This window comes from Aythya marila (genome assembly GCF_965140915.1).
Source record: "Aythya marila genome assembly, chromosome: 3".
In the NCBI taxonomy this organism is placed as follows: Eukaryota; Metazoa; Chordata; class Aves; order Anseriformes; family Anatidae; genus Aythya; species Aythya marila.
Genome location: NC_139044.1, coordinates 95,208,941 through 95,225,159, shown reverse-complemented (window position 1 = coordinate 95,225,159; position 16,219 = coordinate 95,208,941). Strand labels below are relative to the sequence as shown.

Genomic DNA, 16,219 nt, shown 5'->3' with positions numbered 1-16,219 from the left:
CACCAAAAAAAAATACTATAGTTAAATAACTACATATCTTTTCAAGGCAATTTATTGTACATTAATGAATAGAAGACAGTGGTACACTACACGGGCATGATATGCCACTATGCTTAATTCCCATGACTCCAAGTTTGCATGTATGGTCTACAGAAATAATAAAATAGATTTGTTTGGGTTATTTTTTCAGATGGAACATTCTAATCATCAAGTATTCTTTACAGAAAACAGAGCTAAAATTGGATTTGAAAGTAGTATAACAGATGAATGATCAATGGGAAGAATTACATTTTTTTTTCCACTATTTATTATGGTAGCATTTGGAGACTCCAAACTTGGACCAGAAAACCGTTGTGCTTGCAACTGTACAAAACCTAAAAGAGAGAGAAAGAGAGAAGAAAACATTACTGAACTGCTCATCCCATAACCCTAACTTCATCATCACTTGATTTTGATTTCATAACACATAGGTACTTTGTACTCAGCTCAGAATTCAAAACACAGATGAGCTTTGTAGTCAAGCACAATTTTTTTTTAACCTTATTCAAGCTATGATAGGAAAGGTCTGCTTATATGTACCAGCACTTCCAAAAGGTTTAGATAAAAGCACCTCTCTTAGGCAATTCATGATTCTTTTTACACAACAAGAGGAAGATGAAAGAATGTTGCTTCCTGAAGCTGGGACAGAATATCACAGAATCACTGAATCACAGAATGGTTTGGGTTGGAAGGCACCCTTAAGGATCATCTAGTTCCAAACCCCCTGCCATGGGCAGGGGCACCTCCCACCAGACCAGGTTGCCCAAAGCCCCATCCAACCTGGCCTTGAGCACCTCCAGGGATGGGGCATCCACAGCTTCTCTGGGCAACCTGTGCCAGTGCCTCAACATCCTCTGAGTAAAGAAAGAACTTCTTTTGAGTATCTAATCTAATTCTACCCTCTTTCAGTTTCAAATCGTTATCTTTTTTCCTACCACTACTCGCTTTTTTATAGTTGCTCTCCTGCTTGTAGGCCCCCTTTATATACTGGAAGGCCACTATGAGATCTCTCCAGAACCTTCTCTTCTCCAGGCTGAACAACCTGCCTTTATATGAGAGTTACTCCAGCCTTTTGATCATTCCCGTGGTCCTCTTCTGAACTTGTTCCAACAGGACTATGTCCTTTTTGGGCTGGGGGCCCCAGAACTGAACTCAGTACTCCAGGCCGGGTCTCATGAGAGTGGAGTAGAGGGGAGGAATCACCTCCTTCATCCTGTAGCCCAGGATACAGTTGGCTTTCTGGGCTACAAGTGCACATTACTGGCTCATGCTGAGCTCCTCATCAACCAATACCCCCAGCTCCTTTTTCTCAGGGCTGCTCACAATCCATTCTCCTCCTAGCCTGTATTTGTGCTTGCACGAAGAAATATATATCAAGAAAGCATGCAGATTTGATTCTATATGCCACCTGAACAATTAATATTCTGATGTGTTCAAAACATCAGGGTACATCAACACTATTTATTTGGAGCACCACATTACAATAAATTCTTGCTGTGACAGACCTTTTAACTGTGATGAAATAAAAATATTTAAAAAGTAAAGGTATGGCACTATCCTCAGTGTATTACAATCTATAGATATTGAACTTGTTAAATATAACCATACCTGTGGTTTGTATGATGGCAGAAATATTTAAGAAAAATGTAAACCCATGAGGTAAGTTAATCATTGTATTAGACTTAAAAAGTCCTCCAGAAGTTTCACTAGGAATGTTTGTTGCTAAAACATATGCCAAAATGAGAGGTTTCATCTCTTTGGAGCTTTGCTTACTCTAAACCTGAATGACTCCAGGTAAACAAAATTCTCTGCTAAGCTATCTCAGAAAACTGAAAGCAAAAATAAATATAGAAATAATAATATTTTAAGTACCGCTCATTAAAAACTAATATTTAATTTTTTTGAGTTTTAGTTCATGCTCACTATACTCTGATGACAAATACTGTTCTAACTTACATACCAAACATCTTATTTTCTTTGCCTGTATAAACATCATTTTCAGTCAGGACACAAAGAAGGACTAACCACCAATAAAATATTGACTTTCAGGAATTTGGCAGAGCAAAATTTAGAAACCACCTGAATCAGAAACATCACAATATAGATGTAAACTTCCACACTAAATTTATGGCATAATTATCATTTTATTCACACACTCAGCATAGTAAACCACAAGCAACTGTTAAGTTCCTGTCTTGCTTGTGACTGGGTAAAACCATAAACCTGAACTTGTGATATTATGCATCATTTTTATTATCACATTAAAAGAGTTATGGTTAAGACATTATTTAACTCAGTACAATCTGTACATTTGACTATTTACTCACTAATTAGGTGAAAAGACAGAAGTCACTGTGGTAAAAACTATCACAGATAGATAATGCAGGACTGCTTTGAAACTGTGGAAGTTCTAATGTTCAAATGTGTTTCTGAGATATTGATTTCCAAAAGCAGTGTTTGTGATGCATGATGCTGCAGTACTGTTTCCTTAAGGGCTAGGGCATCTATAATTATTTTTCTGGTCAAACCAAACAGTCAACTCTGCAAACAGCAAATCTTTCTTTTTGCTGGTCTCCCTTGTCACTTTATTTGGCACATTTCCCTTTCCCTTCCTAGCCAGCAGCTATTTGAATAGCATACCAAATGTCAATGAGGGTTGTTTAAAACTTTTCCAAAGGTGTTTCTCCTTCTTTTGCTGGTCAGACAAGGCAAACTGCAAATTCATAATAAACAATTTAAACAAGATGGGAGAATAACCGAAAGAAGAAATCAACTACTAGCACTATGACTAATACTACTATGATTAACAACACTATACTAATAGAACTAATATCTCTTATACACAGTATTCAAGACATTAATTTATTTGTTCACTTTCTGTGGTCCTGACTGGACATACAGAGGGTTAAAATACCAATGTGATTGTTTTGGCCAAGACTTGTCCTCCAGAGCAGGTTACGAAACTCCCTGAGACATTCCCCCCATCAGATCGGATGGCTCTCCAGGGATCAGCAAGAAATTTAAAACACACTCCCTACTTCTAAACTGGTTTAATTCTACTAAAGAATGAGAGTTTCTTTCACACTTTTTCTCCCTAGCACAAAACCCACCTGAAGCTGTGGTAGCAGTGTTTCTCAGCAAGGTAATTCTCTTGGGTACCAGAAAAGGCAATTTTTGCCTTATGAATGTGCTACATCTGTTTCAAACAGAGTTCCTTAGGTTTAGCTGAGAAAATCCAGTACTTCCTTAGGTGCCATGTTCCCACTCAGGGGGAAGAAGGCAAATGGAGGCACTGAAGAACCCTCTTCTCACTGAGAAAGCCATCTCTGATGGGTCCCCTTTGTACGTGGATGAATGGGTGGATTGCTTATGGTTGCATACTTAGATAAAATTACATGGGCAATGAAGCTGAGGAACAAGCCTCTAAGAACTCCATGGATAACAGGGGGTAATTTAAACTTTTGGATCAATTGAAGCTATGGTATTGTTGCACTGCTCAGTGAATGCAAGCAGAATAGAGGCTGAGTACAGGCTGAATACTCAGTGGAGGCATCAGTTAGTTAATGCATGTTTCACTTCAAATGTGTATTCCTCAACTGGCCTATCAAAGAATTTTGTGAATAATTTTCTTAAAACTCTTGTGAAAGTATTGCTTCCACTTTTGAATTAATTCTCATCCATGATTTACTTCCTCTGTAGCTGCTAACCAAAATAATCTGTAGAGTTTTTAATATTGAAAGGATATTTTTAATTCAGAACTACTACTATCTCTCTTTCTTTCCACCTTTTCCTGAAGAACACTTACACTGTCATGTATCAAATCTCAGTTGTGACCTTTTACACAAAAACTGCATTAACTATAGCTTTCTTTTGTCCTTCATTTCCTTGTATTTCCTGCATTTACAAGGAACAATGTGTGTCAGGGAGCAGAGAAAGGCATATATCTGGTATATCTATTTCTCTTTGACTCCTGTTAGGAGTGGAGAGGCAGGAACTCAGTGATAAGCATGAGAAGTATTACTGCATTACCGCATCTGAAACATTATTTTTGAAAGCAGAAAATTAAAAACTTCAGCAGGAGACGTGAAGCTTTTGCATAGGTGTGAAAAATATGACCATACAGCCCTCACTAGAGCTTTAGTTTGTTCTTTCTGAAGATATGCTGCTCAATCCATCCTCCCATGCCCAACTGCACAAAAAACTTATTCTAGTCCAATGATGGAGTAAATCCCATGACTGAAAAAAAACAATATACAGCTGTGAGCAAATGATAAAACTGCCTGCCAGCTCAGCTGTAAAGGCACGTAGGAGGGTTTTCTTTCTCCCTCTGGAACAATGTGAATAGAGTTATGATTGCCACCTGTGGAGCTTTATCCGATAAAGCAAAATGGCCATGTTGTATTGCAACATTTCATCAGCGTCTCATCAGTTGTTATTGGATATGTAATGACACTTCATAACTGCAGGGTGAGCTTCCTTTGAAATACGACAATATCATGAAGCGTTCCCCCCTTTTAATTTGAAAGCCCCGTGATGCAAAAGTTTCATGTGAAAAATTATTAATCAAAAGCAGGTTTAACAGGCAAATGCAAGGCAACTTGGACACAGGGTTACAAATTTCATGATTTTAAGAGATTAGTGATATGTGTATAAAAACTGGAGGTCTTAAGGTTTCCAGACTTAGGTCTGAAGAAAACCCCACTATGTAGACAGGACTGGGGTCAGATATCGTAACAGGGAATTTCTATAGGGACTGGATTCCTGAAGCCCATGAGTGTCACTTGACAGCACACAACTCAGAAGCCTGGAGAATGCAGATTAAGCAGAGACTCAGGTCTTCCACACTTACTGGTGGGGGAATTTGTCAACCCAGAGAAATTCAGAGCAACATCTAAGCCAAACTTTTCAGTGTTTTTAGACTTCCAGTAGCTAGAACAGGTGTTCCTAGATTGAGAGGAGCTTTCTGAGGTGTCCTCCCCAAAAATGGAAAACAAAATTATTTGCAGTGTCAGAATGTATAATGAATCATTTTGTTAGACTGCTAGAATCTAAACTTAGGTTATAGAAGGTGTGGTTCCTCAAGCTGGTGAAAAGCTTTGCAGAGCCCATGGGCCATATGCCAAGCCATTATTCTTCTCAGCCTCTTGCAGCCTTGTTTTTCCTATAATGGTTTGATTGGTTCGTGAAGATTTCAGGTGTTGATAAGCTCCTGCAAAACTGTTACTTGCAATATATGGCCATTCAGTGATTTAAGTGGACTTCATGTGAAAGCCTTCTGGATTTTTAAAAGCACTAAAAGTTGTCTTCACTCTATTCTCACTTAAGCCAAAGGCACACCAGAGACACAAAGTCAAGTTATCATTAAATATACCATCCTATGCTCTTCTAGGGATATTGTTAGTAGCTATCAATCAGGATTGTGCAAAGATAAAGATTTTACAGGGTGGAACCTATATAAATACAAATAATCTGCTGCATATCATGCAGCACAACTGCATATAGAAGTGTACATAGGCCCTGGAGAGAGTAATACTCATCATTCAGCAAGGTACCACCACTGACAAACACAGATAAATTCATTCCTACACTGTGAACAACAGGTTGCATAGCAACAGGCAAGCATGGGATAAACTAAACTGGTGGAAATAAACTGAACTATATCTGGGGCTTCAGAAAGGCTAATTTTACAATGCTCAGGAAAACCTGAATATGGGTAGAGCTGTTTAAAAGGATTTCAGATGAGGGTCTCACCAGTGCACTGTACTATGGCACTAGTATTCACCTTTCTCTACTGGAAATACTTTACCAGATACATTGAGCTACCTGCCCTTTTCACAGATTTGTCCTATTGTTACACCATGGCTGACCCAGATCATTCTCCTTTGTTGTCATTTCCAACTGATGAGTCCAAGCTTCTGGAAGAAATTCTTGTTGTTAGTCCCTAAATGTATGACCTGGCACTTTTCATCACTAAATGAAAATTCTCTTACTGCAGTCTCTTACTGACCTCTTACTGCAGTCCTTCAGGTCATCCAATTTCTTCTTCATATTGATAATACTTTCCAATTTTTGTCATCAGCAAATTTCATTACCACATTCCTACTATTTCTGCCAAAATCATTAATTAAACTATTACATGAGATTAACCTCCAAAATCAGTCACTGGGAACCATTACAAGCAATTACAGACAATGTCTTTCCACCACTATTCTTCTTCTTTCAACCAACTTGTTGTCAAGTTGTCTTTATCCACTTCTCCTCTTCCTTCAAAGGAATGTGAGCTGCTCTGTCTGATCTATGTTATACATAGTGGGATCCAGAAATACTACTCAGTTTATGTGGCTGCATTTTTTTATATTTTTTGATTTGACTCAGAGAGAAAACCATTGTTACTTGGGAACTTATAATAGTCAAAGCTTGTATATGCAAAGAGTTCAAAGCAACTTTTGAAAAAGTATGAACTTATTAAGCAAGCAAAGTCAGATTCATCCTGGATAAGAGTCTCTGAAGTACAGCTGGACCATCCCTGGGATCAAGCTAAAAAACAGATAAAAAGCAAAGCTGAGAACTTGAGAACCCGAGGGCAACCTTTTTAAGACCCACTCTAAGATGCTGCTTAACTGAAATATATTCAAGAACTGTTGTCACAGGAAAGTTCAGTATTGACTGGGAGTGTTTTTCATGCAGTTACAGAGAAGCCAGTTCAAAGCCTGATTCTATTCAACATTTTCACCAGTGAGCTAGTTAAAAATCATTACACATGACCATACAGTTAGTGGAGTAATAAATAATGATGAGGGAAAGGACTCAGGCAGAACAATCTCTCTCACTTGCTATGTTTGGTCTCCATTTAAACAGAATACAATTTGGTGATGCAAAATGCAAATGACTCTTGTGGAAACCAAGAACCCAGGTAAAGGCTACAAGCATGGCAGGCTGTGTCCTGGAAAGCAGTGGCTAAAATGCATCTAAAAATCATAGTAGACTAGCAACTAAACATAAACTCCTGGTGCATTGCAATCACAGTGCTGTGTGCAGTACAGGTGAGAGTAACCCACGATTGCATCTAGGTTTAGGAGTAATGTCTAGAAAAAGTTGAAAATTCAGCTCTACAGAAAAGAACACAGAATAATTTGAGGGTTGTAGAAAATGCCTTTCAGTGAGAGACAAAATAGCTCTATCCAGTTTTATCAAAAAGAGGAAGCTATGATCTGATTACAGAGTATTAGTGCATTGTCAGGGAGAAATCACCAGGTGTTATAGGCTACTTAATCTAACAGAAGAGAGCAAAGTGGGAACCAGTGGCTTGAAGTGGAATCCACAGAAATTCATGAGAAAGATAAGGCATAAAATTTCATTGATAAGAATGTGTAAAGACTGAGTTTTCCTATTACTGACAAAATCTTCAATTAAAGATTTGATCCATTTGTAAAAGATGTGCCTTAGAAAACTAGTTTGAAATGCTGTAAACTGTTATAAACAACTAGATGATCTAATAATTTTGGCCTTAAATTTATACATTGCACACAAATGACAACATAATCTCTCCATTATCCCTCAGACATTCTATGTATTTCTTAGACTTTACCAAAAAAAGACTATTTTTTATATAGAAAAAAATATATATTATTAGTGTCACTTTCATCTTTCTTCAGCAGTAAAATAAATCCTCTAATATCAGCACTATAACTGTGTGGACATCTAAAGAAGATTGAAATGATCACTAACACATTTTAGAAATGTAATAATTAAATATAAATTGCTTTTTCACACATAATACGACAAGTGCAAGGTCTGATATTTCAGGAATAACGTGATTGATAGAAAGTACTGTACACATGCCATTTTCTTTCCAATGATATGCCCTGCCAATGGTATACAGCTCCCATTTCTACACTGATGGATCACAAAATACTGGATCTTAATCCTGTCACCGGTACATTAAAGAATATTGCCTGTCCTGGGCTCCAGGCCATATTGACAGAAATTCAGCATTTGTGGTGGAAGAAGGAAGAATGAAATATTTCTCTAGGAAGACATTTTTTTCTCCCCTGCTTTTCAAGAGGAAAAAGTGCATCTTGAAACTAATCAGTAGCGTAGAATATTAAAAGAAATCACAGCCGAACTTTACGGGCCAAATGGGGAAGCAAAAATATGTCTCATATGGATTTCAATATTACAAACACATCATCATCTCTGGTATAGGCCAGACTAAAGAAAGTATGCATCTAGACCTTAAAAGAAAACCAGTGGAAATATCTGAAGTGCAAGTGAAGTGTAGAATTACTAATGATAGCAAAAATTGTTATATGATATAAAAAATGACATAGCTTGTGTGATTTATGCCAGACATGGGAAAGATACCTATACAACTTATTTAGAAAAAAATGCAACAGATGTGACAATACCTTCCACTTCAGAAACAAAAATAACATGAATTTAAACAAAAGACTACAGACTACTACTAATTCTCAGTGCAAAGCCAACTTGTAATTGGGAAACAAATAGAGATTAATTTGGAAAGACACCATAATAATAAAAAATAGAGATTAATTTGGAAAGACCCCCTCATTCTTTCTTTCTTCTACTTCTCATTTCACTTTCTGTCTCTCTCCTTTTCTTTTTTTTTTTTTTTTTTTCTCCTGGAGGGAGGAGAGGAAACAAGGCCCCCACAAGTTTCTGAGAGTGCTCTGATTATACTCCCATCATGGATAAAATGAGAACTCTTCCTAGATAAATCACTCTGACACTTTTGAGAAAAATCTAAAATTGTGTTTCTTTTAAATAGTCAGCCATCTGGCTACTATTTTTCTGTGAGAGAATCCAGTATAAAATTAAGTCCTTTGTGGTTCCCCTCATAGCCAATCAATGGGATCCACTTGTGAGCTTAGGTTAATCCTCCACACAGTACTTACAAGGACAAATAATGTTTGAAAGCAAATGACAGGAAGTTGTTCTGTAGTCATTACAAGAGCTTGAACTAGTTATGGAAAGCACTTGTCATTGGTTAGATGACTTCAAGACTCATATTTGAAGAATGCTTTTTATTAAATAGATTTAAAGACATTGAGACCCTGCAAAAACTTATAGATGTATTTTTCTGTTTCTCCTGAAAATTCCTCTTTAATTAAATATTTTATAATGGGTAAAAGAATGACTATTTTTGTTTGTTTGTTTGTTTTTGTTTTTCTGACAGGTTCCCATGCACTAATATTAGATGGGTCCATACCTAATGTAATGCATCAAGCAACAGTAAGAGCTTTACTTTGGGGTAAAGTAAACAAATGAAGAGACAGAGAGAGAGAAAGGGAAGGGGAAGACTCCCCAGTGGCCAACTAAGAGAAGGGATGGGAGTTCCCAGGCAAGTGTCCCCTCCTAGGTGTTCAGCAACTTGGTTGAGTTTATGGAGCTCCAAGTGAAAAGTGAAGTATAGAAGTGGAAATAGTAGGCTCTTAGCACTACAAAGGCTAGGCAACATAAGGCATCATGCAAAAACACGGGTACTGGTCAACATTAAATCACAGGGAAAAAAATCTCAGTAACTGTGAGGAGCAACAGAATTTGAACTTGAATAAAGATGCTTTATTTTATTAATTAGATCAATAATTCCAGTCCTTGGGGGAAAATGTGTCTTTTCATTTGGCTTCTCAGGTGCTAATTACTCCTTAATTATCTTCATGGATTCATGTATTATTCACTCCACATAAATGTATACTATTACCCCTTTTCGACATACGTGGTTAGCCAAACTTCAGGGCTGTAATGTTGCTTGAAGACATGCCGGTAACCAACTAAAGTGTTTCTTTGATCCAATCCTGTATATTTATATCAACCTTAGGAAAATATAACACCCCTTATTTATGGTAATTCCTTGGTAGCTTCAATCTTTTCTCCTCTCACTTTTCTGCCTTAACAACACAACAGCCAGAAAAACCTCAACAACATTTCATCTCTTTTCTTTCATGCCCAGAAATAGGTACCCACATTTGGGACTGAGCCTGCAGTCTAGTTCCCTAGTTCATTGAAGAGCCTTAACTGTCTTTTTTTTTTCCTCTCAGTGATTGTGCTTCCCTGTCTTGATACAGAAACAATGTATTTGGAGGAGGAGGTCAAAGCATTGAGAGGTCAAAGCAGAAAACATAAGAGAGGAAGAGTTGTTATATAGGCAGAGTAGTGAAGAGGATAGATGAAGTCACTGTACATAAACAGAGAAAAAATACATGCCTCAGGAAAACATGGGAAGCAAATAAAATATATTTGAAGAGGTGAAACTTAAAATGGAGATTCACTTGAGCACTTATCCATGTTCACAAGGCTTTTTCTCCCATGGTGCCCACAGCCACATGCAACAAGCTTGTGGAAGATAATCCCTCCCAGTATGTTATACTGGGGGGAGAAAAAAAAAAAAAAAAAAAAAAAAAAAAAAAAAAAAAAAAAAGCTTTTTATAAGTCTGATGAAAAAGGGAAGGATATTCTGAGTTTGTACTTTGTTCAGCTGAAGATAGAAGTGCCTCTCTGTTTTCTGCTCTCCTTTTCCTAAACTAACCTAATTTCTCCTGATCAGAGATTGAGTGATTTATTCTAGCTTCTGCCAAATGTCATGGCAGCCAAAAATCTGTCAGAGCCTATCCTCAGCTCTTCCAAGCTCTGCTATTCCTATGAGAGCAGCTGGGACAGGTGCTTGGAGAAGGGTATTCTAACTTTATAGAAGGGAAAGGTTGAGGTCCTTAGGTCACACTTTTTTTCTGCAGCTTTATTGGTTTCATACCAAACAGGAATCTGGCTTCAGAATTATGATGGATGAGTCCTTTGTCTGACTCGCTGATCTGGACAGAAGCGAGATAAGTGAGAACTGGTCTGGCATTTTAAACTAAGGTCTATCAGAGAAGTATTTTTTTCTGTTGATGTAAATAAGGTTATGTGGAGGCACATCAGATACACAGAAGATTGAGCGCTATACCTAAAAATGTGCACAGAATGGAAACAACCCATGCACACAGAAGCCAAAGAAACCCTGCCAGATCTTCCACTCATTTAGAGCCTGTTTTGATAGATGAGGTGGGATTTGAGTGGGTGTTGAAATTTGGTGCATATCCTTTCTTGATGTCTACACTAACAGTGCAGTTACTCTAGTTCTCCTGGGCAGGTACAAACACCATAACCATTTTCAAAGACTGCAAGGTAATGATATCGTGCCAGGAGACGTGTCACAAATAAACACTGAATTGAAGGCGTATTTGTAGTGCTTCTGTAAATCAAGCACTGATCCAAGTTCTTTTCACAATTTAGAAGTTTAACCCTGAACTGTACACATTTTCAGAATTTAAAACTTTGGAAGGGATAAATCCCCCATTGACAATCACCTTATTCAAAACCTTGGACTTCTCCAAGGATAAATACATCTTTGTGTGTGGCAACATGAAGAGTGATAGCACAGTTTACAAATCCCTCGCTAAAACAGAGATTCTGTTCTTACTATGGATTTCCAATGTTTTACATATCTTTAAATATTCTGCACCATAGCGTTAATCTCTTTGCAGGCATATGTGTGCTTATGTAACTGTTGCTGCATCAGGCCCCATATGGTTGCCTTACCGCATGGGAGCATGAATGTGCTGTTTTAATTCTCCCTTTACTGCTTTCATCTAAAAAAACATCTTCCCCGTCTGGTCCATGACTAGATACATAATGAGGGTTACTATAACCTGAAGAGAAGTGAAAGCCAAGGGGAAAGTGAGAATGCATCCAGAAGAAAACATGGTGGAGGAGGTTCTTGCACTTCACTGCTAAGTGCGGAGTGAGTGGTGGCCTCTGTCAAGTGCCTGTTCACAAATGAATGCAGTGAGGGACATGAACAAGAGGAATCAGAAATTCTTGTGTATCTGCAGAGACATAATCTCACAGGGATACAGAAATGTGGCAGGATTCCTAACATGACTGAAGTGCTGCAATGGCTTTCCATCCAGGTTTTTAACAGCCACCCATACTTTTCAGGAAAGCCAGGCTGGAAAAGCAAAGAGGAATAGTGGTGCACTGTGTAAAGGAGGGGCTCAAATACACAGAGGTTTGCCTGGCAGCGAGCCATGAGCCAGTCAAAATCTTATTGGTAAGGATCAGAGGACAGACCAACATGTGTGACATTCTGGCATGTAACTGCTTAAGTTACCTGATTAGGAATACAAGGAAGATGCAACCTTCTGTAGACATATCATTTTCACAGGCCCTGGTGTATTGGGCTTACATGACAAGGTTTTGGTAGCAGGGGTGCTGCAGGTGTGGCCTCTAAGAGAAGAAATCAAGACTTTAAACACAAGAACATTATTTCTCTAGGTTTGTTCTATACAATAGAGGGAACATTTTCTCCAGAGGGCAGTAAATAGACTTCTATTTTGACATATTGCATAAAGAAACCTATATAATCTCCACCAAATACCAAGGAAGCCTATGGAAATTAGCCTCCTGTGCCTGAAGTTAGTCTTTGTACATACCCCCTGATGTTCTGCTTTATACCATGTCTTTATATAAAAGTAGATCAAATAATTGGATTGTCATAAAAATATGGCAAAGGTACTTGTACAGACAGGGAAGGTTTTTTTTGATGAAAATTTCAATTTTGAACTTCAGGAGATGCATGATGATATTAAATTATATCACAAGCTTCCCTATGGTTGCGAAGACAGAGATAAAAGCAGAGTATGGACTTATTCTGCCTTCATTTCTCTCTCTTTGACCACCTAAGCTAATGAGAAAATCAAAAAAAAGATAAATGAAAAAAAAAAAAAAAAAGTATTTAAATATTAACACTTCTTAGCTTTAAAAAAAAAAAGTAGTTTCGTGTTTTTTGTTTTTGTTGTTGTTGTTGTTGTTTTTAACCTTTATTTACCAATTAATCATTCTATTTTTGTAGGGAACGTTCATATTCTCATCCCAGGATGCTTATGAAGACAGGTAATTGTGGTGGTTTTACTCAGGTGGGCAGCTGAGCTCCACCACAACCACTCTCCCACTCCCCCTCTCCTCAAAGAGGAAGGGGGAGAAAATACAACAAAGAGAACTCGAGGTTTGAGATGAGAAAGGTTTAATTAAAGGGAAAGGGAATGGGGAGGAAAAAAAGAAACAAAAGAAACAATCAGTCCGCATGGAAGCACAGAGAGAGGGAATAAAAAATTATTCTCTACTTCCCATCAACGAGCGATGTTTGGCCACGTCCTGGGAAGCAGGGCCTCAAAACATGTAGTGGTTGTTCAGGAGGAACAGCCCCCTCCCCCACGAGAGCCCCCCTTTTATTGCTGAGTGTGACATCAGGTGTTATGGAATATCCCTTTGGTTGGTTTAGGTCAGCTGCCCCGGCAATGTCCCTTCCCCATCACTTGCCCACCCCCAGCCTGCTGGCTCTTGGGGGCTTGGAAGGAGTCCTGATGCTGTGCCAGCACTACGCAGCAATAGACACAACACTGGAGTGATATCAGTGCTGTTCCAGCTACGAGTGCAGAGCACAGCACTGTGTGCGCTGCTGCAGGGAAAAGGTGACTCCAGCTCAGACAGACCCAACACAGTAATATACATTTAAAATTTGCTTGGGTACAAACACAAGATTGGATTCTTTGTGAGTCAGAAGTGTAAGCAGAAAATAATAATTTTCTACTAGACCATAAGGCAAGTTAGTCAAATGTCCAATGAAACTTGTTTACACAGCACTGTAATAAATAAAAAGGTGTTATATATGTGCATCCTAATCACATCGCCAGTCTAAAACATTTTATATCACCCTGAAGATCCTTTTGACAAGAGTTTAAAGCTAATTTTTTGCTTACCTGGGTGCTTTTTTTTTTCTATTTACATGCCTTGAATATGCACAAGATTAACTTTGAAAGAGGTGATGCATTCCCTCTGTGCTTTCCATATTGGGAAAGATATTTTGGATATGTATCCGTTTTATCTTTATTTAAAAGGACTTCACAAATAAATTGTTTCATACCTCTCTTCATGATCAAAAGAGAAAAAGACGTTGGTAAGCCATGATCAAAAGAAATTTAAAAACAATCCTATACTAATTCATTTTAGCAAAACCAAATAAATAAATGCAAGTCAGAGAAGACTGAACAGACAGATGGCAAATAAAAATCATAAATAAATAACAATAAAGTTCTGACTGTGCATAAGGCCTTTCATGCAGTACAAAGAATCTACAGAGACAAAATCAGCTGCAAATAATGCTTTTACTCTTTTTATGTAAAACAAAACTTTCTGCTTAGGACTGAAAAAATGTTTACTACAGATACCTTGTTTCTACACTTTTGAATGGATATTTTTGCCTCATTGTGCTAGATATGCACAATTTTTACAAAGGAGAACCATTGGAACAACCAGCCTGAATCTTGGATGAGAATGTCCTTGGATTTGAAAAGAAAAAGGAACAGAAATCAGATGTTGAAATGCCAGTATCTGTAGTGCAACATTTTCTATAAAACTGTTGAAATTAAACTATTGGTAAGTATTTCAGTTCAGCAATTGATTCAGTCTTGAACACTATTTCAAAGGTTGTGCCTTTCTCTTTAGAAAGTATGAAAGTGCAGTAGATTACAAGCCCACAAAGATTTAGGGATACTTTGTTTAGTGAGTAATAGTACTGATTTCCATGGATTTATCAGGGTAGCAAAGTTTATTATGTTCATTATGCATGCTCTAAGGTAATTACAATGCTGTAAATATTCAGTAATTTATCTGTGTGGCAGACCAATAATTAATTCTATCAACTAGAGGTAACAAACTCACTGTCCAGTATTTACTTGCTATTTTAAATAAACTCTAATATGCCTGAGAAGATCACTATCTTCACTATCTTATTACACAGAATTCACTCAACAGCTAATTCACTCAACAGCTAAGATAAATGCCTTATATAGGTGATGAATTTAAAAGCTTTGTGAGAAAAATCTCTGTGGGTTCTTTCTAAAATCAATGAGGAAAAGAAAGTTCTTCAAGATAAAAACCAGAGTAGCTTAATTAGGGTCCAGCTCTGAACCACCTTTTGCAGGACGCTTTCAATTAGCTATAAAGAAAGCCTGGGGAAAGATAAGTTTTATGAAGACCCTCCTTTGAAATTGGAACCCATGCTGCTGGAATGGTTATTATAGTGCAGAACCTTAAATTCATTACCATTACATCTGAAAAAGAGGAAAAGAAAAACTAAGATATACCCAAATGGATTAAAACAGAATGGACAATAAACAGTTATACCTTCTAGTCCTAAACTTCAAAATAATGACTTGTGAATAAATTTTATAGGATGTCCAAAGTGATTTACAGATTTATCATTCTCCTCCAGTATGAGTATTACCATTGGACCCTGAGGCCACTGTCAGACTTTTCAACAGATACTATTCATACATCTTCAACAGTTTAAAGTCTAGGAAGACAAGTGACATTAGAGAGGAAGACAGAAGCCTAAACTCATAGACATAAGCAACATATATGCTATATTACTTACCTACATCTAGCAATTTCTTGCATTTTATAGATAAGATTGGTGGGATAGCATGTTATTTAAGTTGTTTGACATTTCCTATTACAGTATTCTGCACTTAGCTGCATAAAATCTTTGAAAAAAATGTATTAGCTTCAATTGAAATGGTTTTTCATTCTGAGGCCAAACTTTGGGAGTATCTTTGTCAGGCTGATTCTACTCTCCCTGAGGATAACTATAGGGCAAGGTAGATTGTAACTCAGGTGAAAGGTACTCTGAGGGCTATTTTGCCTGTAAAAAAATTGGTAATCAAATACCTTGAATTAAGGCCTCTAAGATATGTCTTATCTAATTACTTGTAAATACATCTAAAATTATCCAGGCTGGAAAACTTACAATGTTCCCATTTACACATATTCTGTAGAAACTTCTGATCTTAACAGCTTTGGCTTGGTGTAGATGCTTTCTTTGCTTAGTGAGCTTGCTTCAGCCAGTGCAGAGTAAGACCTCCTATGCAGCTACTCATTTGGATGGCTGTGGGCCAGGAGGAATCCAGCAGCAAAATCTGTACATGGAGTGTGAGTGTTCTCCTCAGTGTTCAGTGAGCACTGAAAAACTGTAGACCTTCAAAACTAAAAAAGACACAAGTTGATCCTAAATGGGTTGGCAAAGAAACCGCCAGACAGAGAGAAAAAAAAAGAGCCAGGGGACCCT

At 37.6% G+C, this 16,219-nt stretch overlaps 1 long non-coding RNA gene across 1 annotated transcript in view; it reads right to left on the bottom strand.

The window, feature by feature from the left end:
• Window positions 1-202: 202 nt before the first annotated feature.
• Window positions 203-16,219, bottom strand: part of LOC309876430 — a 45,821-nt gene continuing 29,804 nt past the window's right edge. The window contains exon 3 of the long non-coding RNA XR_014317174.1: window positions 203-374. This is a non-coding gene — a long non-coding RNA (uncharacterized lncRNA). The remainder of the gene's footprint in view (window positions 375-16,219) is intronic.